Here is a 26,097-nt window from a genome sequence, read left to right on the forward strand (position 1 = left end):
TGCTAAAACTGTTGACTAGGCCTGGAGTTAAATGGGAAAATATTTTCCTGTTTCCCAGAATTAAAAAGAAAATAAAGAAGTTACTATATACTGGAATAAATAAATAACTAAACAAAAAAACCCAAACCAATAAATAAATTCACATAAGAAAAACAAGCAGCTAAACAAGCAAAAGCACCAACTCCCTCCAAAACAAAACAAACAAGCAATAAACTCAACAAGCTGAGAGGTGAAAGATGAAGGTTTTTTTCAAAGAGCTGATCAGCACTTTGGCCATTAGGTCTGACTGGCCCATGTGCACTTTCTGTTACAGGTATATGAAAAAAAGAAGGGCCATGAGAATGGACTTCCAAATATTGCAGACAAAAGTAACAACTGAATAACTTTTATTACCACTTTTTAATATAAATTCCATTCTAGAGCTTGCATGATAGAAGTTTCTCAAAAACTGACTGACTGGGACTTATCACAGGAATTCTCAACAAGCAACTTGAATTACATTAACATCCAAAAGTCTAACCAAAAATTTTGAACTAGAATCCACTGATGTACTAACAGTTAATTCAAACTGCACTATATTGAATTAAATATTAAGTAAAGCTGATCTGTGACCAGAGCTTTAGTATTCAGAAGCAATAAAAAACTGATTTGTCTCTGAAATGTGAATGTCAGCTTTCACAAAATTAAATGATTGACCATTTCAATAGTGGAATGCATTTCTATTGAAACTCAAAATTATCTGTAAAGTTGTTTCATTTTCAGAAGGACAGGTATAAAAGTGAAAATATGAACTCCAAAGTATTTTGAATTTAGTGGTAAAACCTAAAATGCTGCATTTTCACTTAAAATGTTTTTCATTTCTTTTCAAAAAAATGAGGAGAGACGGTTAAAAGATTTTTCATTTTCTATAAAAATGACAGCTATTCCATCCTTTGTACTACTGAATAATTAATCAAAGGGGTTCTGATGCTATAGTGCAAAGGCAACTGGGTAAATCAATGGAGAAAAGTCATTTCCTAAGCTTATCTAGGCTGTTCAAAGCCTGAAAAAGAAAATGACACAGAAGACTAGAGGTTTGTAGACATGGAGCATGGTGTTTGAAGTTATGTCTATTTTGGAATTAAGTATCTCTGCTTATGCCTCAGTAGGCCATTTTCATTAGGAAAAGAACGGATTGACTGTGAATGTAACTCATATTAGCCCTGGATATTACTTTAAAAACTATTTTTCTTCTGGTTTGTAAAATTAAAATACTCCTTTTGCACTCTAAACCATGATAAAACATAAAAAGAACACACATAAGAAATTCACACAAAGAACACTGGTCTAACCACTTTCAGGGTTATAGAAAAAAAAAGAGATTGTGTTTTTTACAGCTTAAACACAGTTGGAGTAGGTTCCTACATGTAAAGCATCTAAAAGCTCTTCTGGAATACACAGAATGGACTCAATGGCTGTTAATGGCCATATTTTGAGATGACAATTGAAAGTTTCTGTTACAGATATGTTAAGAGTATGAAACAATATTACCACCATTTCCAGTATAAATAACTATATGTATGTTCTAATCATCACTGCTGCTTTCTACATTTAACATAATAAAGATTTAGGTAACAGCAAACTACAGGCCATTTTCTCACTGAGCACATCAGTAAAACGTATTTATTTTTCAATATATGAAGAGTGCCGAAGATTCCCCAGGAGTACTTTGGCTAAAACTAATTGCAACAACTAACATTTTTGAAAAGGAAGAATACAAAAGGGTTTTTTTTTTTTTTGAAACAAAGACAGCAAAAGAGAAATGGATAGCTATAGCTGCAAAGGCATAAACAATCCTCTCAAAAACATAACTGTGTCTTAAAAATAAACAAGGCTGGATCCCAAAGAAACTAATATCTGAAGCAGAGTATTTGCAAATTCTATATTTGCACATACCCACACAACCTCTACTGACATCTGGTACAACTCACAAAGAACTGTACACACTAGAGAGAGTGAGGTCTGCTCTGCTGTAAAACAGTAGAAAGATAGATGATAAATTATTAACAAAGTTGAAATCTTAAAAGTTTTAAACACCAACACACAGAGAAGTCTGTGAAATCACAGCTTTAAGAAATCTGAAAAGAACATATTTTCAGCTCTGGGTAAAGTGTTTTCCTTGTAGATCCATCAGATATTTCTTGCCTTTTTTTGTTTTTCTCTTGTGTTCTTAGGGTTACTTTCTCATAGATTAATGTTTTCATGGTTCCTGCAGCCTTTGTTCTCCCAGGTGGGTGTAAATCTAATTTACTAAAACCCAGTATTTACCATCAAGGAATCTGCACCATTGTGAAAAGCAAATATTTCAGTTAATAAAAATTTCAATTCAAAAAACTTTTCAGAAAATTTTTCAGTCAACTTTCAGGCATGTGGGAGATGTTATGACACATCCATTTTCATCTGTGGGGGACTTAAAATTTTATTTTAGGTGTATAAATCAGAGAAATAAACTTGAATATCTACCAATTGCACGTACAAGCAAAAAGTCTAAATAAAAATATGTCTTAATGTAAATTAACTTCTAATAGAAAGCAAAAACCTACATTCGCTGGCAGACAGAAATAAAAGATCTTTGTAGGGTTTTTTGTTACAGCAGACTGTCTGCTAAGGAGTGTTTTTCATCAAGAATTCAAGAAAAAAAGTTATATTTTCTCCACTGTCTTTAAGTAGATGTTTCGCACTCATGCATTGCAACTCCTGAAGTGGACTGTTCCCTAAGTATTTGCTCTGTAAGTAGCAAAAAATACACCTCTATTACTATAACACAAATCAGCAGTAATTCGTGACTTGAAGCAGATTATTGTGCTTATATCAGATGGCTCAATGAAAGAACATAATTTTAAAACTTGCTACAGCATCCAGTACTGAAAATGTTTGTTTTTCTCATAGAAACATAGAAATAGTATTTTAAACAGCACAGGCATTAATAGAAATTTCATATATTTTGAGCAACAGCTTCTTTAATATTTTTCCTCAGTGACTGATTCCCAGCAAGTCTTTGCAAAAATGTCTTGCCTCCTGCCTTGCCTTTAACCATTTGCCAAGGCTGCACCCACAGGGAATATAACTGCTGTGTTTTCCCCAAATGTCATGTTAAACTAACCAGCTTTAAGGGCTTTGTGGAACTGAGTGAGGATATTCTGCTTGAAGCAAGCACTGCACTGTGTTTCAGCTGGGATTAAACAGTGTCTTCATTTTAGGCATAAAACACACAAGAGGACTGGTTAACCTCCTGCACATGTACTAATGGAGTTACCCCTACAGGATTCAGCAAAACCCCTGGCTACAGGTGCACAGGTACAGGTATTAAAGATCCTGAGTTCATAAGAAGTGAACTTGACCTTCTTATATTATGGGCCCTCAGGACGTAGATGGATTGCCTTACAAGGCTAATGAGCTCCATCTGCCCGGGAGTAGCCCTGACCGGGAATAGAACCTTGGTGGTGACAGTCCTGCGTCCTTAACCACTAGATCACCAGGGGCTCCCCTACATCCTGAGGACCTCGCTGCCACCGTCCAAGCTCGCTTGGCCCCGGCAGATGAACCTTAGGATTAAAGGGTGGGCTCAGTTCCGCGCACATTGTGTCTCACCTGAAAAAAAATCCAATGCGCAGGCTGGAAGGTGGAAAGACCTTCCCCGGTTCTTTGTTCGTGAAGACTGGCCATTAAAAATTATGGGCCAGGGGTCTCATTCCAAAATACAGATCATCCTCAAAGACTATTGAGTTGTGTATTTCACTTGTTTTAAGCTGCAGAGCCACTCACGAGGTAAACAAAGCTTCTTCCTACAGGTACTTTTGATTTTAACAGCAGGAGAGGTTTAGATTGGATATGAGGAAAGATTTCTTACCTGAAAGGGTTGCCCAGGGCAGTGATGGAGTTCCCATCCCTAGAGGGATTTAAAGGCTGTATAGATGTCACACCTGAGGACATGGGTCAGTGGGGGCCTTGACAGTGCTGGGGGAATTGTTGGACTCTGAGCTCTTTTCTGACTTGGAGGATTCCATGACTCTATATACACTTAAGGTTTACCCTAATTTAGAAGTACTTTGTGACTTTCCATGGTAAATGGTCCATATTCTGAACAAGAGGAACAGGGAAGACTGGCAAAATTGAGAAAGCATCTACTACAAAAAGAATTGTTTTTCTCAATACAAAGTGAATAGCCTGTTCACAAGTAGTGGTTTTACTTGTAGGACCGTGGAGCAAGCAAATAATCTCTAAATTAACAACAAAGAAAACCATGATGTTATAGTAATTACCAGTATTTCCAGAATTAGTAATCAGGTTGTATGCAATCAGGTTGTATGCACAGCATAAACATCAGAGGATAAATCAGAGAGTAACACTCATGCTTTTAAAGTTATCTTTTTTGCAATCCCTACTTCCATTTTTGATGACATATTCAACTCCAAAACAGAATCTGCAAAAATAACTCACAGTTGAAATGGACAATGGCTTTTTAGAAAGTAAATAAAAAAATCCCCTAAACAATCCCTTCCATTTTCTTGGGACATCTCATGGAAAGTTCCATTGACTGGGATGACAGTGAAATTATCTGCAAGCAGCAGTCTGGCTGTATTTTGATTGCTCAAAAGCCAACTGGTGTGTTTACACCTGCAGGGTTTTTGAAAGCGCTTTTATTTGGAATGCTGTAAGATGGCATCTACTCTTGACAGCAGGTGGGAGGAGCACCCTGCAAAGACTCTTGAGCTGGCTACAGCTCAAAACATCACAGGTGTGCATGGCACAAGGAACACAGTTCATTCCTGACACTACAGAAATGACTCATGTGGGGTGGATTATTATAAAAATATTCCTATTTATTTCTAATCTATATCTATAGATACACATGTGCACACACAGAGGTATATACACTTAAATATGTAGAAATAGGTATGTAAAACATAGGCCATTTTTGCTTAATGATTTTCCTAATCTGAGAAGTTGCTCTTTGGATTATATGTGCGTTCTCCCCAGAATATTCCTCAATTCAAGGGAGCCCCTGGTGGTCTAGAGGGTAAAGGCGCTGCGCTGTCACCGCAGATACCCGGGTTCGATTCCCGGTCGGGGCCACTCCCCGGGCAGATGGAGCTCGTTAGCCCTGTAAGGCAATCCATCTATGTCCTGAGGACCTTGCTGCCACCGTCCAAGCTCGCTTGGCCCCGGCAGATGAATCTCAGGATTAAAGGGTGGGCTCAGTTCCGCACACACTGTGTCTCACCTGAAAAAAAAAATCCAATGCGCAGGCTGGAAGGTGTAAAGACCTTCCCCGGTTCTTCGTTCGCGAAGACTGGCCATTACTTACTTACTTATTCCTCAAGTCAGTTTCCCATCAAATTTCTGAAGCATTTGCACATTGAGACTAGTTCCCACTGCAGCACTCTGTGTCCCTATGCCATGGAGAAATAGTGATTTTTATCTCTCTGTATATGCATATAGGAATATAAATATACTTATGATAAATTTAACTGCGATCAGTGAAAGCATACAGAAGAAGAAGCAAGTTTTAAAAAGAAAGCATTACTGAAAGCAAATCAGAAAAGTTAATTTACAGTAGAGGAAATCAAAGGCTGGGAGACACTATAAAAAAATGGGAATATAATTCTGTGGGATGGTGTGCCTGATGTATCTGGAGCAGCTATAGAACAGAGCTTAGACCTATAGCTTGAGAAGTTCCAGTTTCATTTTGGTGCCAAGGACATTTTAGATGATAGTAAGTTCCAAATACTTTTTTGCCAAAGCTATGAGAAATGTTAAAAATATACATTTAAATTATTTTTTTGCTTTTAGTCTGAACTTCATGTTTCCTCCTGTAGGCTCTGGATAAATACTTTGCACAGGCACAAGATTTTTTACTATTCCTGTATTTTCCAATACTGGGATCAATAATTGAGCCGTAGAGCTTCACTGTAAAAAACACTTTCTGGAGAACACCCATGACGCCACCTTCTAGCCCTGAGCAGACAGGTGACACCTACCCAGACAAGTCCAAGCCATTCAGTGAGTTTACAGTTCAATATTATTAGGAGCCAACAATCACTTGTCAGTGCAGCTCCATTTCTGCATTTCCTCAATTATTTTCATTTTTGACCCACATTTGAAAGTCCTTCAAAGCAAATCTAAGAGCAATCTAAGATCAACTTAGTCCTGTACTAGCCCACAAGGAATCATAGAATCAGCCTGGTTGGAAAAGGCCTCTGAGATCATCAAGTCCAACCCTTGATCCACTACCACCACAGTTATAGACCATGGCACTGAGTGCCACATCCAGTCTCATCTTAAAAACCTCCAGGGATGGAGAAGCCACCACTTCTCTGGGCAGGCCATTCCAATGCCTGATTATCCTCTCTGTAAAGAATTTCTTCCTAATATCTAACCTAACCCCCCCCGGGTAGAACTTAAGACCATGCCCACTTGTCTTACTGATAGCTGCCTGGGAAAAGAAACCAACCCCCACCTGGCTACAGCCTTCTCTCAGGGAGTTGAAGAGAGTGATGTGGTCTCCCCTGAGCCTTCTCTTCTCCAGGCTAAACAACCCCAGCCCCTTCAGCCTCTCCTCATAGAATTGTGCTCAAGTCCTTTCACCAGCCTCGTTGCTCTTCTCTGGACCCGCTCCAGCACCTCAATATCCTTCCTGAAATGAGGGGCCCAGAGCTGAACACAATACTCAAGGTGTGGCCTCACCAACGCAGAGTACAGGGGGAAGGATCACTTCCCTGCTCCTGCTGGCCACACCGTTCCTGATCCAGGTCAGGATGCCACTGCCCTTCTTGGCCACCTGGGCACACTGCTGGCTCATGTTCAGCTTCCTGTCGCTCCAAACTCCCAGATCTCTTTCTGCCTGGCTGCTCTCCAGCCACTCTGTGCCCAGCCTGTAGCGCTGCAGGGGGTTGTTGTGGCCAAAGTGCAGGACCCGGCCCTTGGCCTTGTTGAACCTCATCCTGTTGGAATCAGCCCAACTCTTCAGTATGTCCAGGTCCAGTATTCCTGAAAGGAGGGGATACTCACCAAATTAAGCACATGATCTACTTGTTAATCACAGAAAACATACTACCTGGCCACATAAGGAATATCTATTTTCTCTGCAAACCGTGCCTCAGCTGTGTCCTCACTGATTCATGCAAGTGATATGCCATTTATTATACACATCACCATTTTCTCAAATAGTTTTGGAATATTATACAAATAGCTTTCTCTTATAATTGATTCCTGTGCCAGTTTACTTGCCCTGTTAACAAGTATACTGACTTTTCTGCAACTCAACACATATATTTTAGGTCAAAATAAGACAAAGAACACCCCATAAATTTTAACTGGGCACTGAAATTGCCTTTAACCTGTTGACAAGTGCACTGTTACACAAAGGTCACATTCTGTGCATCTTAAATTTACCACTACAATGGTTAAGAAGTATAATGCATATGGAACACTGTGTTTTATTTGTGCATAATTTCTCAGGCAGCATATCAGAGAAGTCAGGCTTATTTCTACATAGCAAATGAAATGTAATGATCCAGGAGAAATATGGAACCAACCTTTCTGAGGAGAAAGTCCTGAATTAAAATAAATTAGATGGGACTTGCCAGTATTTTTTATGTACTACTTTAACGTAGAGCTCTGTAATATACATATATTTTTTCTGCACAAACTTCAGGAGCTGAGCCTTTTCTAAACAGGATATCAAATCGATATGAAGCGATGTGACATATATGTTTCTCTTCCCAAATGTTGATAATGTTACTTTTCTTAAACTCCACCCTAGTTTTTCTAAGGGTATCTCTATCTCTGCATGCATGCAAACAAGATTCATAGTTATGTACACAATCCAAATTTAGCTGATGTGCTGCCAGACCAATTCTAAGAAACTGCAGTTTTATTCATTGCAAACGAGAAACAGCAGCAGTTCAAAACTGTACCTATATCAACTATGTTTAAGGTTGCAAGGAACCATGAGACATGAGCCTTCTTCTGCCTTTTGCAGAGCTTAAATTAGTGTGGTTTTCACAGGCTCCAAAGGGGAATATGCTGTGTCTCACTCTCAGTTCCCAAAAGCACACAGATTACCCATGCATGTCGCTTGTTCCACTGCCCAGAACAAAGCTGAAAGCAGTTGCATCAGCTACACCACCAGTGACAGGCAAAAAATATAAAGGTTAGGCTTCCTACAGCTGCTCAATTAGGAGTATTCTCATCAGACTGTCTGTTTAATAATTTGTTCCCAAAACTGTTTTACTAATGAAAGGTAGCTGTGTAAAAACCTAGCCCTCTTTGTCCATATTGCAATTTGCTTAGTTATGTTAAACTCTTTCATTTTTTTATTTATCCCCTGAAGAGTAAAACCAGCAGAATACTTCTCAAAGGAAAGCATTTTTAAAGTGCTATTCACTATTTTTGACTTACTGCTTCAAATGTAACTTATAACATGCTCATCAGCATAAACTATCCTACAGAGATCTGATTATTAAAGCACTTACTTGAATTTAAACATAGGTTAGAAATATGTTGACACAGCCAGAGATTAAATACATATAACTGCATTTGATCATTAAAGTAACAAACTTAAATACAAAGGGAATAAGTTATGTAACATGCTGCAATTGGTTTGCCTGATATTAAAATTACTTGTGTTGGAGTAGTTAGTGCTGAAACTTCTCTAGTTTCGTAATTTTCCTCCTATTTTTGATGTATAAATGCTAAATGCATATGGATGCAGAATATTTAAAGTTCTGACTGACACAAACCTGCACCAAATGTCAGCATCACTGAGATGGATGAAGTGATGGGAGGCAAAAGGACAGTTGGTAAAGATGTGTAAAATGCAAACTTTTATCCTTTTAACGGGATAAAACATGCATGAGAAAATTAAACTGGGATGTTGACAACACAAGTGTCTGTTTCAAGACATCACAGTTATCTTAATATGAATTATTTTTCAAGGCAGTCAGGCTGTACTGGATATTTCTGTAGTACAGCTCACCTAACTTTTAAGTTAATGTGAGTCTGGCACCTGTGTCACATTTAACTGGAAAAACGTTTAAAAGATTCTCCCCTTTTCTGTCTTGGAAGTGACACACTTACATTATAAAATCAATATGCATCTCAGGATATCTTATCAGTTTGCTAAATCCCACAATTTTGGCATGGTAGACAGCAGTGAAAAGGTGTGGATTATAGCTATGGAGCCAAATCTCCCCATGAATTTGAAAAGAAATCCAGACACCATTAGTGACAACATTACCACCCCAGGGTAATTCTGATTTAATTTTTATTCTGGCAGTGTGACCAGTGCATGACTGCAATGTAACATTCAATCTAACGTGCTGCTTCAGATCAGTGAGTCTGAACACCATATAAGCTTCAGATGTATTCTGCAAAAACAACAGTCAGCACTTCAGCTCCTGTTATGTAGCTAATCAAGAGCAGCTCATCAGGTCTTGCAACACATTTCACTTTAAATATGTATGAAACTCAGTGAAAATAAAATAAAAATGTATTGATGATGTTATTATGAAATGTTAAATATTTTTCAAGTGTTTGAAGGAGGTTTTTTTGAAATTATTTTTATATATGCGTGCAATTTTAATTGATTTTTTTTTTTTTTACCCAGAAGTTGTGGCTGCCCCATTCCTGGAAGTGCTCAAGACCAGGCTGGACAGGGCTTGGAGCAATCTGGGATAGTGGAAGGTGTCCCTGACCATGGCAGGGATGTGGGATGAGATGATCTTTAAGGTCCCTTGCTACCCAAACCATTCTGTGATTACATGATTCTATGAAATTTGTAAAAATGTATAATTACACAAATATGTACTAATTTGGATACCTGCACAACAATTAGCACAAAATAAATATGATGAAAATTTAAAGTTATAAAGTAAGTTATCTAAACAGGCATTCAAACATTAATTTCCAGCATTCATGCAGTATCCATTGAGCTACCGTACAAAGTGAACCATCACGGGGTGGTAGTGGGGAAACCAAACCTAGAAAAAGTATATCTTAACATTTTCTCTTCCTTCAGGTGATGACAAGAACAAACAACACAGAAATATCTGCTTGCTCTTTGGTGGTGGACAAGTTCTTATTTCCATGCCAATTTCCCAGTGCCTCTCCTGTTCCCTATAATGTTCCCTCAGAGTGGTTTGTATTGTTATGATGCAGTGTCAAGCATTTAGGGTTTCCTTACAACACCTTAGCTCAAATCACTCATTTTTGTTACTTAAAGCTTCAGCTCATATAAAGCTCCTTCATCTTAAGCAGAGTAAAAAATCTTTCAGCTTCTATACAAGCAAGAGGCTCCTGTGAGTTCTCACAAAAAAAATGCTGAAGCTCTCTTTGCATGGTTACCCTTAAGTACATTGTTACACTGCTTACATTTCTGAATCCACTCAGCTATGCTTCCTGTGGTACTTATAATCCAACACTAAATCCTGTATGTCATCCTTATCTGTACAGTGTGTTCTGACAAACACATTTTACAAGTAACAAACAGGTGAATTTGGTGGTTTTGATACTAAGAAACTCATGCACAGCATGAGTTGAGGAATCAGGTTTTAACTCCTTATTTTTCTCCTCTGCTAACATTTATAGTGGACATAGCCAGTTGTGGTCTATGCCTTGGCGGTTTACTCATCAGTGTGCCACAAACATATTTGGATGTGCAGTAAATTAAGCTTTTTGTACACAGCTTGTTATCAGCATCCTGCCTATTCTCTAATAATTCAATTTAATAGTCTAATAATTTAAACCAGGCTGAAAACTACACTCATTTGGATAAAAAGCTGCTGTCAGTACTTTTAAAATTTCACTGACCATTAGAAGCACTTCAAAATTCTTCTGTGAAAAACTATCTTTTTTCCATTTACACAATAATTTTCTGTTCCTTTATGAAGTGTAAACTTCTCTGTGCAGTTTTGCTTAGTAACAGAAAGAATATTGTGAAGATCACTTGTCACTAACACACATAATGGTAACTTAAGAGTTTAGAAATATTGATAAAAAAACTAATTATGTAATAACAATAAATGTGTCACTCTCCTGGCTACTTGCTTAATTGCTATGTAGATAATTCATTCTACCATGAAGGTATTTCAGCTATATAACAGGAAATACAGCATAGAGCTTGAAAGGAAATATGTAGACATCAAAAGAGGAAGACATAAAACCAGAAGATTTATAAGATATAAGGGAGCCCCTTGGCAGGCATTTATCACCCTCTTTGTCCACCTGCCAGTGCCTGAGGGACCTTTTCAGTTTAGTGATGTAGATGAAACCAGCAGATCTGCTAAAATCAAGTTCCAAATACCTCATGCTATCTGTCCACACAACCAGGTTGTTTGATTTCCATGCCCTAGGATTTTCCCCATTTCCCAAGGGATAATTGCAAAAGGCACGTGTTAACTTCAGGGGATGGCATGATGGTGGCCCATATACCATTCTTAGCACCGATATTATTGTGTAGGGATATAGTTTGTGTTATTAGCCTAAAAAACACTACCAAAAAAAAAAAAAAAAAAAAACCAGTCGGATAGTTATAATAAAATTACTCAAGTAAAAATACTGAATGGTAAGTTGGGGGGAGACTTTTTTTCTTAAAGGTAAGGTCCTAACCAAAGCTAACCACATCAGCCCAGCCGAGTCAATGGAGACAACAGAATGTCCATTTTTTTATCTCCCAGAGGCATTTGGGAAACAACTGCTCTTTGCCTCTGTTTAAGTGAGATTAGGGAGGTGGAATGCCAGTGACTTGTTTAGATCTGGTTAAAGAGATTTAGCAAAAATGCAGACACACCTGTCCACAGTAAAGAATCATACAAAAATGAGCTTTTTACAGGATTATCAACCAGGGAACATCCCACTGAAAACCAGAGCAACAGTTGTAGGATGTGATTCCGCAGAAATAAACCCAAAAGCTCTATAAAACTAGAGTAGCATTCAAAAATTGGTCTTGTGACACTATTACAGAGTCAATCCAGTTATGTAAGCACAGTGGAGAAAACTATTTTGATTGTCAATACTGCGCATGTGGCTTAAATTTGGTCTGATACACTGAGCACTTACTTCCAGCTAAATGAAAGAAGTATTTTTGAAATCAGTTCTGCTAACAATGGATTTGCACAGAAATCTAAAAAAAACTCCAACCAAACACAAAATCCAAAAGGCAAAATATATGCATAAATGTGTGTATATATATTCACATATATGTATTCATACAAACATATATTATTCATACGTATATATACACACAGATATATTCATATACATACATATATGTATATACACATGTATTCTTCATTCATTTTTCAGATAAGGGAGTTTCTTGAGCCTCAACTGTTCTGTCCCTTTCTAATGGGTCTCTTCCTATCAGAACTGGATGAGATCATGTCCGGTCTTCCCACGAATTCAAATCATCTTTTCACAGCCATAGAATCATTTGCCAGAGTTCCTCTGGTCTGTCATGGACTGTGTAAAACCAATCCCTAAAACCTGACTGTCGATATCCTCTAATTCCTGTCATACTTCTCTTATCCACGCACAACAGGCAGTGTCTCATTATCAACTTATAGGCAATGCAGAGAAGAAAAGAAGGTGCAAAAAGCATGAAATTCCTAAATCCTGAGTTCACAGAGTCTATAGGTGGCTGGTGGCATGGACTATCACCACCGTAGTGAGCTCAGTGCTAGCGCTTAACGTGAGTGTATTCTCTTTTATTTGTGTAAAGCTCTATCTGCTAACCTCCTGTGACCCCACATAATTCTTATATTGTGAAAAATGCTGCATGCTGCATTCCAAACCAACTTTTATTCCATATTCTTCTCTGACTTTTAAAATTATGATACATACAGAAAACTTAAAAGATTTGGCTGAGAATGAAAAAAAAACCCACATCTGAACACACACTAGCTGGCTATTTCTACCTCTGCTAAAAGCAGACATTGTTTATGTTGAATATTAACCTTTCTGTAAAAAAAACACCATTTTTTGTAATGTGTTAGTTAATGGCAGTTCCTGAGCTGTAAAAATCCTCCAAAATAGCTCCCACAGCAATATGATCCTGAAGTTGGTGTGATAAACTAATTAATATAACAAAACAACAGAACTTCCTGCCTTTTTGTTTTAACTCCTATTTCATGACAACTAGAATCAAGTGCAGTTAAGTGAAGAGATCTGTATTTTACAAGCAATGCTGTTTTAGAGTCATGGCACTGAATTTCTTTTTATGCACTTTCCTTTAACCTATGAAATGATGTGATGACACACCGCAAGTGACAGATGATCTAACTGTCTAGAAAGCTCCTCTCAGAGTCTGTATTTCAGTTTTAAAGAACCACATTGCCTAAATGGCTCAAGTACTATGCTAAAATGAGATTCACAGGTCTCTGTAAAACTAAGGAACAGATTAAATTTGAATAATTAATTTTTTAAATTTATTTTCTTGCCCAATAAAGTTTAACTTGCTTATATCTTTTAATGCAAAAAATAAAATCTACCCACAATCCAGTTCTTGTTTCAGCCAAAATGAAAAGGAAAGTCTCCTGCAATGTGGGAGGACTGCAATGCAAATTGGTTAGCCACAATTTCCACCTTCCAAGTGAGATACCATAATAGATGACAGATTTTTTAAATCCACAGAGGTGGACGTTACTCAACATGACAGCGTTTATTTCCAATTGCTCCATTTTCCCCCGAATGCTATTATTACACTTGAAATTTAACTTTTCAGAGGGTCAAAAAATTACAGTGCTGAGGTTCTTTTCTACCCATCCTCTCTTGCTCTAATAGAGGGTGTCATTATTGTTTCATTGGAACTAAAAACAGATAAATTTTTATGACATTTTATCAGAAGAGTGCAATGCAATCAGAAAATTGAAAAAATTATAGTGGAAAAAAAGGTGCATCTGCAGAAATAGAAAGTAACTCAGACATGAAAAAAACTGTCAAAAGACCCTTCCTTCATTCTCTTGTATTTGATCTAAGATGTATATTTTAAATGGAAAATTACATTAGAATTACAAAAAAAGATCATGTTGTTCATATATGTAGAGTCAGATTCCCTTAGCAACACAAAATTACATACAGTAGGGTAGGGAATAGAGAAAATAAAGGGGGTAATGTTAAAACTCTCTAATAATAACGCACAAATAATTCTTAATTCTCATAAAACAGAGATTTAATCTTTAATATCCAAAGACTCTCTAGGACTATAAATTATTGCTGTGAACCTTGGAAAACAAGACTTCTAAGCTCCTCTCAAACAAAAAACAACCTCTCTGATGTATTTCAGAACACAAAGCAAATCCTACTGTGGTACTGCAATGTATATATGTGTACATTTGGGGGAAGTGAAAAGAACAAATGGTTTGTTGGCAGATGCTGTGAAAAATGGTTAAGCTAATAACTAAAGAGGCAGCAGTTTTACAGCAGCTCTAAGGTGTATTTTGAGTAAAGTGGTCCTCCCAGTGGAGGCAAACCTGCAGGAAAGAAGCAGGTAAGCTTGTCTAAGGAGTAAAATGAATGTGCCATTTGTTTTTTTAATCACCACAAAATCCTCTATCAGTAGTTATCTTCCACTATCCCAGGTTCCTCCAAGTCCTGTCCAGCCTGGCCTTGGACACTTCTAGGCGTGAGGCAGCCACAGCTTCTCTGGGCAACCTGTGCCAGGGCCTCACCGCTCTCACAGACAATAATTATTTCACAGTATCCTATCCAACCCCACTCTCTGGCAGTGGGAAGCCATTCCCCCTCATCCTGTCACCCCACACCTTGTCCAAAGTCCCTCTCTTGCTCTCTTGCAGATGCTTTAGGCAGTGGAAGGGAGGTAATTAATCATAATGTCTTTAAAAAACATTCTGTTAGTTTTCTTCTTAACACTCCTCAGCTGAAAACAGTTGTAAGTCTCATTACCTCCTAACAAGGATGACCCAACCCATTAAGATGGGCCTAAATATTTTTACTTTTGCCATTGGCAATTGCAGATCTGTGTTTTCTTTATGGAGTTATTTTCCTTTCACTAGCTATATATAGAATTAATTTCTAATTGTGAAAATATTTTTCTGCTTAATTATACAACAAAGAAGGGCTGGCTTGAAATAGGATTAATATATCTTGTGGTTAATTAAACATGAAGCTTCTAAGGAGATCACTCCAATAAGAAAAGCAATTAAGCCTTGGTTATGTATAGCACATAATTAAGCAGGAAGTTCTTGTAATCCCAAGGACTAAGTTTTAAAGCATGTATTCCTTTAAAATAACTTATTTTCTGTCTTATTTTAGAGAAAACTATCAAATATAAATATAAGCACTGCCAGCTCAAGTATCTCCTCAGCTTTGTCCTAATGTAATATATGAATTATAGATTAAAAAATATGGCTCTGTTCTGAATAAAATTGCCTCCATTCTTATCTTTATACCTGTTGATTGAGTGAGTAGATGTACACAGAGACACAAGCCCAAAAAACAGCAGGGAAGTCCTGATAAAAGCCCATTTTCATACTTTATATTACAAGTCTCAAGGTGCTCTTGCACAAGACCCAGATAATTGGAGAAATGTTTAGTTGCAGGGTTTTCATGTCTGTGGTGATTTCCCTTTCAAATTCTCTTTTTCACCATCTCTGTTGAGATTTGTCTTTCATATCATGGTTTCTGACAGGGAAACTGCTCTTTCGTTACTTAAGCATTGAGCAGGATGAATGTTACTAAGCAGACTGGAAAGAGAGTCTTGCGCAGTACATTGCTGTTGAGACACACCTGAGTTAACATAGAATCCAAAACAACAACAACAAAAGTATTCTGCTGGGGTCAACAACAGACTATGAATAGGGTGCTACTAGGGAAAAACACATGACGAAATCAATGAGTAGGTTAAGATTCAGAAACAGCAAGAGAAATGTTCAGATTTACTTTAATGTGCTGAGACCAGAGTGTTTCATTTTTCTGTTTACTGCTAAGCAAATGTCAGCCTGGTTAAGCACACTTCCCCCTCATCTCAAGAAGGCTGCAATGTAGTTTGTTGCCTTCTAGTGTGGATTAATCTGAAGTTCCTTTGCCACCACTCCTTCTCTTTGTTTATGTTCTAATTTCATTATAGTCCCAGTTAGCGCAGCTGGGACCAGTTCATCACTGTGTGGGTGTAACCCAAACTGTGTATTCTACACCCTCTATGTCATTTCCCAGGAACTGACCATGTTCAGTAGCTGCTCAGAGCACACCTGACCCCTCAGGCTATAAGCTGGGTGGTCTGTGAGATAGAAGGATGCTCCTGTCCTCACACCAATGATTCAGGTGTGATAGCTCCTCTCTGGGGAGTCCTTAGTACCTCCACATCCAGCCTGAGGAGTCATCAAGGATTCAAAAAATATCTCATGACCCACAGTCACACATTGTAGAACTCCCTGCCCTGGGGGAGGTGCTGGGCATTCCCACCCAAACCCGAGTGTGTATAATCTTGGGGTCTTGGGACTTCTGGTACCACTCATCAGATCCAGAGAAGGACCAGAACCTCGATCAGACTGCGACCACCACTCTTGACTGGACTGTGACCATCATTCTCATCAACAGGTTTTTCCTCTCCTTTTATGTTTGGACTCAGGGAGTCCACGTAGGGCTCAGCGGAGGGGCCAATGAATGTTCATGCTCCAGGGTGCCAGGTGATACATCAGGGTTTTGTGGGTTAAAACCAATTATTTGTCTGTATAACTGTATTTATTGTATTATTTTTATTAAATTGTAACTCTGACTTATAATCTCTTTTGAGTTGGGTTCATTTCTCTTCCTGATTTACCTTTAAACCAGCACAATTACTTACTTAGCTAAAAAGATACAACCTCTGTTCCCCATTTGCCACGCTAGGAATCAATCTGTTTCTACGTACTTTATGTAGGAAACAATACAAAATGTGAAGAGCAGATTTTGAATAAAGATGTTCAGAAATCAACTAGGATCTCAAATAAAGCATGACTTTTGTTCTCAAAGTGGCATAAAATGAATGCAGAACTGAGTCTTATTCAATGAAGAATAGCTTTTCTTGACTTTTGTATATTTTGCTCACAATATCTTGACAGCTACATGAAGAAAATATTAAGTATCTTGCTTAATCAAGAAGTAATATTTGGGTAAAAAAAAAAAAGGGCTAATAAAATATCACATTCTGTTTAATATATTACCAAGCTCTTGGAAAACAGAACTAGACTCAGTTCCACTCCATTGTTTCACTCCCACCATGCACTGACTTTTACCTCATCAGTGTTTACATCAGGTATTTTTTGCTGTGTAAATATACTTGATCTTGACAAGATCGCCTCACTTCTCTCCATCATCTGTATTTTCTTTGTCATTCTTTTTTCTTGTCAATTCAAAGTATTGTAGAGAAACAACTCTGACCAATTGTGCTTGAGTGCAAAACTAATTCAGAGGTAGCTATGAAAACAACAAGCACTTTTATTACGAAAAAGTGGATGCTATTTTGAGATATTGCCATGGAAGAAGAGGGCATGAATAAGAAAGAGATTTGCACACCTTTTTTTCTTCTGTATTCCTACCTAGACAATTTTGTAGCCATTTCATTACCTTAAGGGAGGACAAGGAAAATACACCTTTGTTTCAAAAACAGACACGGAAGATTATTTCAAGCCAGTGAAAATGATAGCTTGGTAAAACAGGCAGGAACTAAAAACAGTGGAAAACTAACATTTTTCCATTAAAATTTCATGTGTGGTGTTCTCGAAGGTGCTGCTACTGGCATCAAGCAACATCAAAATTTCCACTGTAAATACACAGCAACAAAAAAACTCACTTCAGACTCAGATCCTGTGTACATCAAAGTTCAGAACAACCAGGAACTTTTTGCTTACACTCCCAGATTTTCTAGAGTGAAATCAAAACTTGTAATTGTAATAGGAAATGGGTCATTACTGAATTTAACTGACATTTGCAGGGGAGTGATACACAGAGAAAAACTTCAAGTCAGTAAGGGAACTCACAGTAGCCTCTTGCAGTGCTTTAGAGCTGTACATGATTCACCTCTTTTTGGAAACTTCTCAAGTAGTTTTTCTTAGTGATTATGCATTTCTCATGTTTCAAAGAGAGGTTTTGAAGCACTGATTCAGCCCCTTAGATTTTTACTGTTAAGCCCAAGGGTTTAACACAGAGAGTAGGGAATAAAATCCAATGAACAGACTTTGTGCAATACAACATTTTTCTCCTACAAAATCTTAACCACAGCTAAATTACAGGTGAGACAGAGTCCTTCCTTTGTACCTTTCCATGGTTTAGTGGCAGTGCTGGGTCGATCGTTGTACTTGATGATCTTAAAAGTCTTTTCCAACCTTGACAATTCTACGATTCTATGAAGGTGACATCATACAAATCCTGATTACAGGACATAGTCATGCTGTATCTATCTTACATCTTTTTCCTGGACACCTTGCAACAAAGGGCTCTTCTACTCTGCCTGTCCTTCTAATAATCTCTTCGTATTTTGCCAGAGTAAAATCAATGATTCTACTGAGGCTCCAGACTTTGCTACCTAAATGATAAAACATAGACTAAGTAAAGCATTGAAAAGGCAAAATAACCCAAGACTTTATGCTGCCTTATTTAATTTCAGGGCTTAAATTCAATTACTACTATAAACATTTCCATAAAATGAATTGCAGAAGAAAGCTTTGCAAAGTTAAAAGCAATTTAGGAAGGACAATGCTGAAATGCACAATTTAGTTACATTATTAATGTCAATAATGTATTTAACTTGAAACGATTTAGGGGAAAAACTGGCTTAAAGTGTGACCTCTGGAATGGCCATCAAATGCTGCTGGAAGATAACTGAGAGTAGGAAATCAAGGCATACAACTTCTGTAAGATATGTTTTTGTTAGTAGTCTTAAAAACACATTGGCAACATACAGAGAATTTTAAAAAAAGAACACGAAAAAAGTTTGCTGATTATCTTGAGCTGCATGCTGTCTTAAAAGCAAATAGTTACTGTCTAGTTTCAAAATTAGGTATGTGGTTTATGGGCAAATGAAGAAGTGAATAAAGTGACCTGTTTGGCATTCTAGACTAGGCAGTGCAAAGCCAGTAAATTCGGCAATGTGAAGTTTAGAAGTGGAGAGCACTCTTTATCTACTTTTGTCTTTGACTCAGAACTCTTTGTCCATTACTACCTTATTCTACCATAGGTTGCTTTTTATAGGCAATTTATCTATAGTGAGTTTCTGGCAAAATATGGGAAAGAAAATACTAAAGTATTAATAATTTTTCTCAACCTCCCTTGAGGTGTTGCTGCATCCTGTGAACTATCAGACTCTGTGAACAGAGTATCACCCTGTGAAACTACTCAAACCAAGGAGATGTCAAAGCTCAATGTCCAAATTAAGTCCTTCAAGAAGAAACGACAGCTGCCTTCCCAAAGACAGCAAGAAAAGGAAGATGGTTTTGCAGGGAAGAGGTAACATGACCACTGCTGACTGTAAATACCTTTCTGTATCCAAATAAAAAGCAGAAAGGGAAGCCGATCTCCACACAACTTTACTTCTGCCATCTGAAGTCTGAGAAATTTAAAACTGAGAAATTCTGATGAAAAAACAGTACCAACACTGCATCTTGAGAACCAGAGATGACTTTTTCTTTTGCTGTTCCACTAAAGGACACTGTTTCCTTTCCTGACCTGTGGGTGATGGCTGTGGTTTATTGAAGCTGCAGAGACATACATGTCCTTGGTTTATAATCTAAGTTCACATCTCCTACAGAACACTGTATCTTCCCAAGACCAGTCAGGACGCATAGCTTAGCAGTCCAAGCCTTCTAGAAGTTATGCTGTCGTGGTTTTGCCCTGGGTTAATTTGCTTTCCACCCCCACACAATTACTATTAGCTGAGAGAAGTTTTATGCAGACAAAAGAGGTAGGATTTGAGGAAAATAATATGAACATTTATTACTAACAAAATAAAAACTATTAAAGAACTATATCTACAATAATTCTACTTAAGTAAAAGTGCTATGTATTTACAGAAATATTTCTCCCTCCTTTATACCAGTCCAAGGAGGAGAAGTAGTCTCATTCTCCATTCTCGGAGTTCCAGCTCTCTCTCCAGTAACTCTGCAGCATTCTCATGGCAGTTGGAACTTTTTTTCACTTCTCTCTCTCGCTCTGTGTCGGCCTCCAGGGTTGGGCCTACCCCCCTCCTGGGCTAAGACCGAAGGCTGGGGCTTACCCAGGTCCTGAAGGGTTTTCCTTCCATAGGCTTGCAAGGGGACACTTGATTACTGTGGATCTTCTTCCATGGGGTTACAGGGGATAATGGCTTAAGAGTCCGCCCCTATTTCCCTATGGAGGTCCCTCCCCGTGGGAAACAGTCCTAGATAGACTGCTCCGACATAGGTCTAGCATGGATCCCCCCCCCACACGGATTCCAACATCTCACCCAAGCCGTTCTTGCTTCAGTGTGAGGTTTTCTTAGGGTCATAAATCTCCAGTACCAGCAGCATTGATCTCTCACTGAGATCCCAACATCCCACCTGAGCTGTTCTGTGCTCCAGCATAGGTTTGGTCACAAATCTTCAGCAGCAGTATGGATCCCACACACAGATCCCAGCATCTCACCCAAGCCGTCTCGCTCCAGCGTGAGGCCCTTCAGGGTCATATTCAGAGTCACAAATCTTTGACAGGTCTCTGCCTCACCTCAGGTCTCTCATAAAGTCTCGGTTTCTTCATGCATCAACTTCTTCCAGTGTAAGCTCTTCCCCAAGCAGGACGGGGGTCTCCTCACCCCAACAATCTTCTAAAGGCAGCAGGGATTATTTTTCAGTCTTTTCCCTACTAAACAGAGAAGGTGAAAAGGGGGGGAAGAAGTAAGCCCCCCCTTCGCACTTTACTTTTCTTGCTGCAGCTTCAGCTGCCAGCTTTGACCTTGGAAGTTCATTATCTCTCGGATGGAATTTTTCCACAGTGGTTTCTTGTCCAATTAGTCAGTCTTTTAAACTTTTTTTCTTCACTCTCTTACAGAAGAGAAAAGGGGGAGTTTCAATGCTACACCTGCCCCCCATCCCCCCGGCCCAAGCTGAGGGAGGAGGGGGCCTTGACCCACTCCTTAGGGCCTTGTTGCCGCCTCTACATGGCTGCTGCTCCTAATTTTAACTGTGCAACAAGTCTTCTCTTCTGCTTTCTTAAAGATGTAATTAAGCAAAGGCGTCACTGAATTTTCGATTGGCCTTTTTGTCTGGAAATCACCAGGACAAAACCATCCTCAGCCCCAGGAATGGGCTGGTGGGCAAAACCACGACACATGCAAATACCTCATCATGTTAATTACTAGACTGGTCTTAAATGAACATTTCATCCTATTCCAATTTTCTGTCTTTCAAGTCATTATTTAATTAAGTTGTTGTTAAGCATTTTCTGGAGGGTTTTTTGTTGTTGTTGATTTTGGTGGTGTTTTTATTCCCCCTTCCCCTCAGTGTGTAGTGGGTTTCTGTGGCTGGGCTGTGGTAGCAGGGGGATGACAGGGGTGGCTTCTGTTAGAAGCTGCTAGAAGCTTCCCCTGTCCAATGAAGCCAATGCCAGCCGGCTCCAGGATGGACTTCCTGCCACTGGCCAAGGCAGAGACACTCAGGAGTGATAGTAACACCTCTGTGATAACATATTTAAAACCAGAAGGCTGTGGCACATAAAGAATTCCAGCCAGGGAAGAGTGGAGTGAGAACATGGGAATAACAGTGAAGACACCAAGGTCGGTGCAGAAGAAGGGGCAGGAGGTGCTCCAGCCACCAGAGCTGAGGCTCCTGCAGCCCGTGGTGCAGACCATGGTGGGGCAGCTGTGCCCCTGCAGCCCATGCAGGACCATCAGGCTGCCGAGAAGCACCTCCAGCTCCATGTTGGAGCAGGTGGATGCATGAAGGAGGCTTTGGCCCCATGGGAGGCCCAGGATGGAGCAGGGTCCTGCCAGAGACCTGCAGCCCATGGAGAGGGAAGCCCACACTGGAGCAAGTTTTTCCTGCGTAGGACTCGTGGCCCCTGTGGGGGACCCACACCAGTTCTGCTTATTCGCGAAGGACTGCACCCCATGGAGGACTGACCTATAGGACAGCAGTTTGGGAATAATTGCTGTCCAAGGGATGAACTCACACTGAGAGGTCCGTCAAGGACTGTCTCCCATGGGAGGGATCCCACAGGAGCAGGGGAAGCACTCCTCTCCCTGAGGAGCAGGGGAAGGATTCCTCTTCCTGAGCAGCAGCAGAAACAACAACTGACCGTAACCCCCATTCCCCATCCTCCTGCACCACTGAGGAGGAGGAGGGAGAACATGGAAGGAAGGAGGGGTCAGGGGAAGGTGTTTTTAAGATTGTTTTATTTCTCACTCTTTGGCTTTTACCCTGTTAGTAATAAATTTAAGTACTATCCCCTCTTTGAGTCTGTTTTGCCCATGGAGGTAATCAGTAAGTGACCTCTCCCAGCTGCTATCCCAACTTATGAATCCTTGGCATTTTTCTTTTTGGTTTTTTTTTTTCCCCTCTCTCCTCTGTCCAGTTGCAGAGGGAGAGTGAGAGAGTGGCTTTAGTAGGTACCTGGCATCTGGCCAGGGTTAACCCACTAGAGGGTTTAAAACAATTTAAGCTGGTGGCCAGACTTAAATCACTTATTTGGCTACTTAAAACAGTACCAGTATTAATATGTGTTTTGCTAATGACATAATTCAAAAAATAATTAAACAATCCACAGAATTTTCTCCTTAGGAGTTGTTTTCATAATTTAGGAAACAATATAGTGATTTTCTATACAGAAAACCTCTAAAAGTCATTACAAATAAACAGGTTAATACAGCAAAAAGGAGGAGAAAGAGTCAGGTGCAGTAACAGACAAGAAGCAAATACCATGAGAAACAGGAAAAAATTTTTTTAGGGACAGGGCAAACATCTATCATTAAAATAAGCTCAGCTAATTAATATTAGATTAAAAATAACATTCTCTTCCAATAGTTAAAAAGATTAACCTTCTGTAACATTGCTCATTCAAAAAGTTGTGTCCTAGCTTAAAATAATTTTCCATCTCTTTCTGTGGCTCACAGAATAAAGACCCATTTCCAATACTATAAAGTCCTCTATAAAAAAAAAAAAACAAACCAAAACCAACAAAACAAACTGAGAAGAAGCTGGGTCTGGCTCAGCAATTTAACAACAACATTCTCATTTGATCACTTAGGAGCTTAAACACTGTAAACAAATGGTAGAAAATGAATGTGAGTAGATCCAATGATGACATGATAGAGATGGCTTTGTAAGTGTATAACAAAAAGAGGATAATTATTTGGAATAAAATTTTGCCCTTGCTTTCAAACGAGGCATTTCGATGTCAAAAAGATGGTTATATATTAAACTGAAAGACTACTTTGATTGCAGCACTGAGACAATCCTTTTCCAATGGCATAGATTAAAAAAAATCCCAGTAATATTGTCTAATACTGGAGATTAGGTTGGCAGGAAAGTACCCAACCCAAATCTATTATACTGCTGGCAATCATAACATTTTATAAAATTAGTAGGTATAAAAGCTGCTTTGCTCATTTTAAAACAATTTGTTATCAGCAACTGTTTTTTCTCCTTAACAGTGCTTAGTTAATCCCATCACACACAATCAGGAGGAGAAACATTAGAATATGATGTTGCTGTTGCCCTCAAAAACCCAACCATATCACCAGTTTTAAGATAAAATACAACAGAACTGTTGTACAATTGCAAAGTTAGGACTAGGATAACACACAAAACAATTTACTCAAAGAAGATGGTGGAGGGGAGAGAAGAAAATTAATAGTAGAGCCGATATGGGTTTTGAGGAAAACGTTAATACTTTTGAATGACAGTCTGCGCTAGAAAAATGAGATATGAAATGGCAAAAATCCATTTACAAGAGCAGTCTCCAAGCATCTGAAAGATCAGTAGCACTTATTTCCAATAATCTTTATAGCCTCATTTCTCGGTTTACGGCAGGAAGCTCTGTAACACTTCCTTTAATATCAGATACTGAAGAACTGGAGAGCGGGATGACCAGATGGAATAACACTCCTGGATTGTGTCCAGAAGGAGCCTAAGCACTCCAAAAACTAGCAGCATCATCTTTAAAGGAAGAACAAGAGTGTCTTTGAGGAAGCATGTGGGGGAATTCATTGCCAGGTTACAAATGAGCTGGAAAAACATGATTTTGGTCATCTCATTTATTTAACTTTCCCTTCACATCAAAAAAATACTTTCTTCCATCACCAGTGATGGTGTTTGGGGTAAAGAAGTATTATCTGGGGAATGTGGAATTTGCAGAGTCTAGATCACAACAGATTTTCAACAATTGCAGCACCAATACAGTTGAGTATTCTTCTTGTACCCAAAAATGCACACTTTGCTCATGGAGACACAAAATACTTCATATGCCTGCCTCAGAAGCTAAATTATGAATGCATCAACCCAAACTACTTAAAACAACCTGCCTGCTAATGGCTGCATTTTAAAACACATGTAGGACTCAGAGATTTCCTTTTTGACAGAAAACTGAGTAAAACAATCGCAGCTCATGACAGAGAAGAATTTATCTCTAGTGCAAGTAGCATTTAAACATGACACAAACATCACCTCTCAGCAACCATTATCACAGCAGGTGCCCTGAGATATATGTCAACATACAAGCTTTTAAACAGAGGAATAGTAGATAGCAGAGGCATTTAGGCAAGGATACCTCCCAAAAATTGGTGGTGAGAACAGATCTTTTCAAGTCATCCACATACCACAACAGTAATTTTTAAAGGTAGTCAGTAGGTTTTTATCCAACTTTATAGTCTTTCTAGTTAAAATTATAAAATATAAACTAAGAAAGGCAGGTGGAGAACATTCAAACGTTCAGATGGAACGCTAACACAGTAAATATCATATTGCTAGGCCAGCTACTTTAGCAAAATCCAGAAATCTGTGTTAAATGCCTTACTTTAAGCCTATTTTAGGATACCATGGAATCACTCACTACTGGGCTAATTTCTTGCAATATATAATGACTGAGGGAACAGGGCACACAGATAAGTTTGCTTCCACCTGCTTTTTCTTACAAATGTGTTTTGATTAAACTCTGTGGAAATAGCATGATGATAAATTTGCAGTCAGTGTGTTAAAAGGTTGCAATATAAACCACTCTGTTTTAAGGAAAAAAAAACCCACCCAAAAAAACAAAAAAGCAGAGAACTACCAGCAAAGAGAACAAAAATGACCTGACGAATTCAAACGACAGACATGTCTCTGTTACAGAATCATTACTTACACTTGAAGCATGTGAGACCATCTCTACCCATGGACTGAATTCAGAATAACCAGCCTATAGTAGAAGGTAATGACCAGCTTAAGCACTGAAAAAATAAGTGGTTTTAGTGCCTTTTGGGGTTTGCCTTTTTTTTTTTTTTCCCCAAACAAGGAATGTTAGGATCCTCTAAATTACCCTTATGCAGAACGATTTTCAGAAAAAGTTAAATTGCTCATATTCCTATGAAGTTACTGAACTGAGTATACAGCTATATGACAAATTAACTTAAATATGAGTATTTCTTCACAGCTTTCTTTTTGACCAGAAAATAAGTAGTATTCCTGACCCTTCAAGGACACAAAGAGACTGTGCAAGTGCTCAGATTAAATTTGCAGGTTCAGATTAATTCAAATATAGTCAGACTTAAAACAGTATGAAGAATTTTAGAATATGAGGATTAACTCTGCAGGCCCTTGCTATTTGTACTTAATTAAAAACCCACTGCTACCCACAGGAGCAAGAACACATAGCAGGAAATTTCTGTTGAGTCTCTGCACACCCTTGGTTTCCTTGATGGGGCTAAATATGACATAACTGCCTCTCTTTCATGTGGAGAAACATTTTCATCTGCTTTTCCACCATAAAATACAACAATAAATTTTTCCTTCTCTTCAGAAGTTGCTAACTGCTGCTTCAATAAGCTGCTCTAAAAAAAAGCTTTTGGCAAATTCCAGGATCTTCAGTAATTCCAAAGTTAAACAGATGAGGCAACTGCTCCTTCCTCTCTGCAAA

At 38.6% G+C, this 26,097-nt stretch overlaps 1 protein-coding gene across 3 annotated transcripts in view; it reads right to left on the minus strand.

Moving 5' to 3' along the window:
- EDIL3 (EGF like repeats and discoidin domains 3) overlaps positions 1-26,097 on the minus strand; it is a 228,216-nt gene that overhangs the window by 21,478 nt on the left and 180,641 nt on the right. The gene's annotated exons all lie outside the window — the stretch shown is intronic.

This window comes from Empidonax traillii, unplaced genomic scaffold (genome assembly GCF_003031625.1).
Source record: "Empidonax traillii isolate 1590-97213 ecotype Southwest subspecies unplaced genomic scaffold, ASM303162v1 scaffold6:size4315531, whole genome shotgun sequence".
In the NCBI taxonomy this organism is placed as follows: Eukaryota; Metazoa; Chordata; class Aves; order Passeriformes; family Tyrannidae; genus Empidonax; species Empidonax traillii.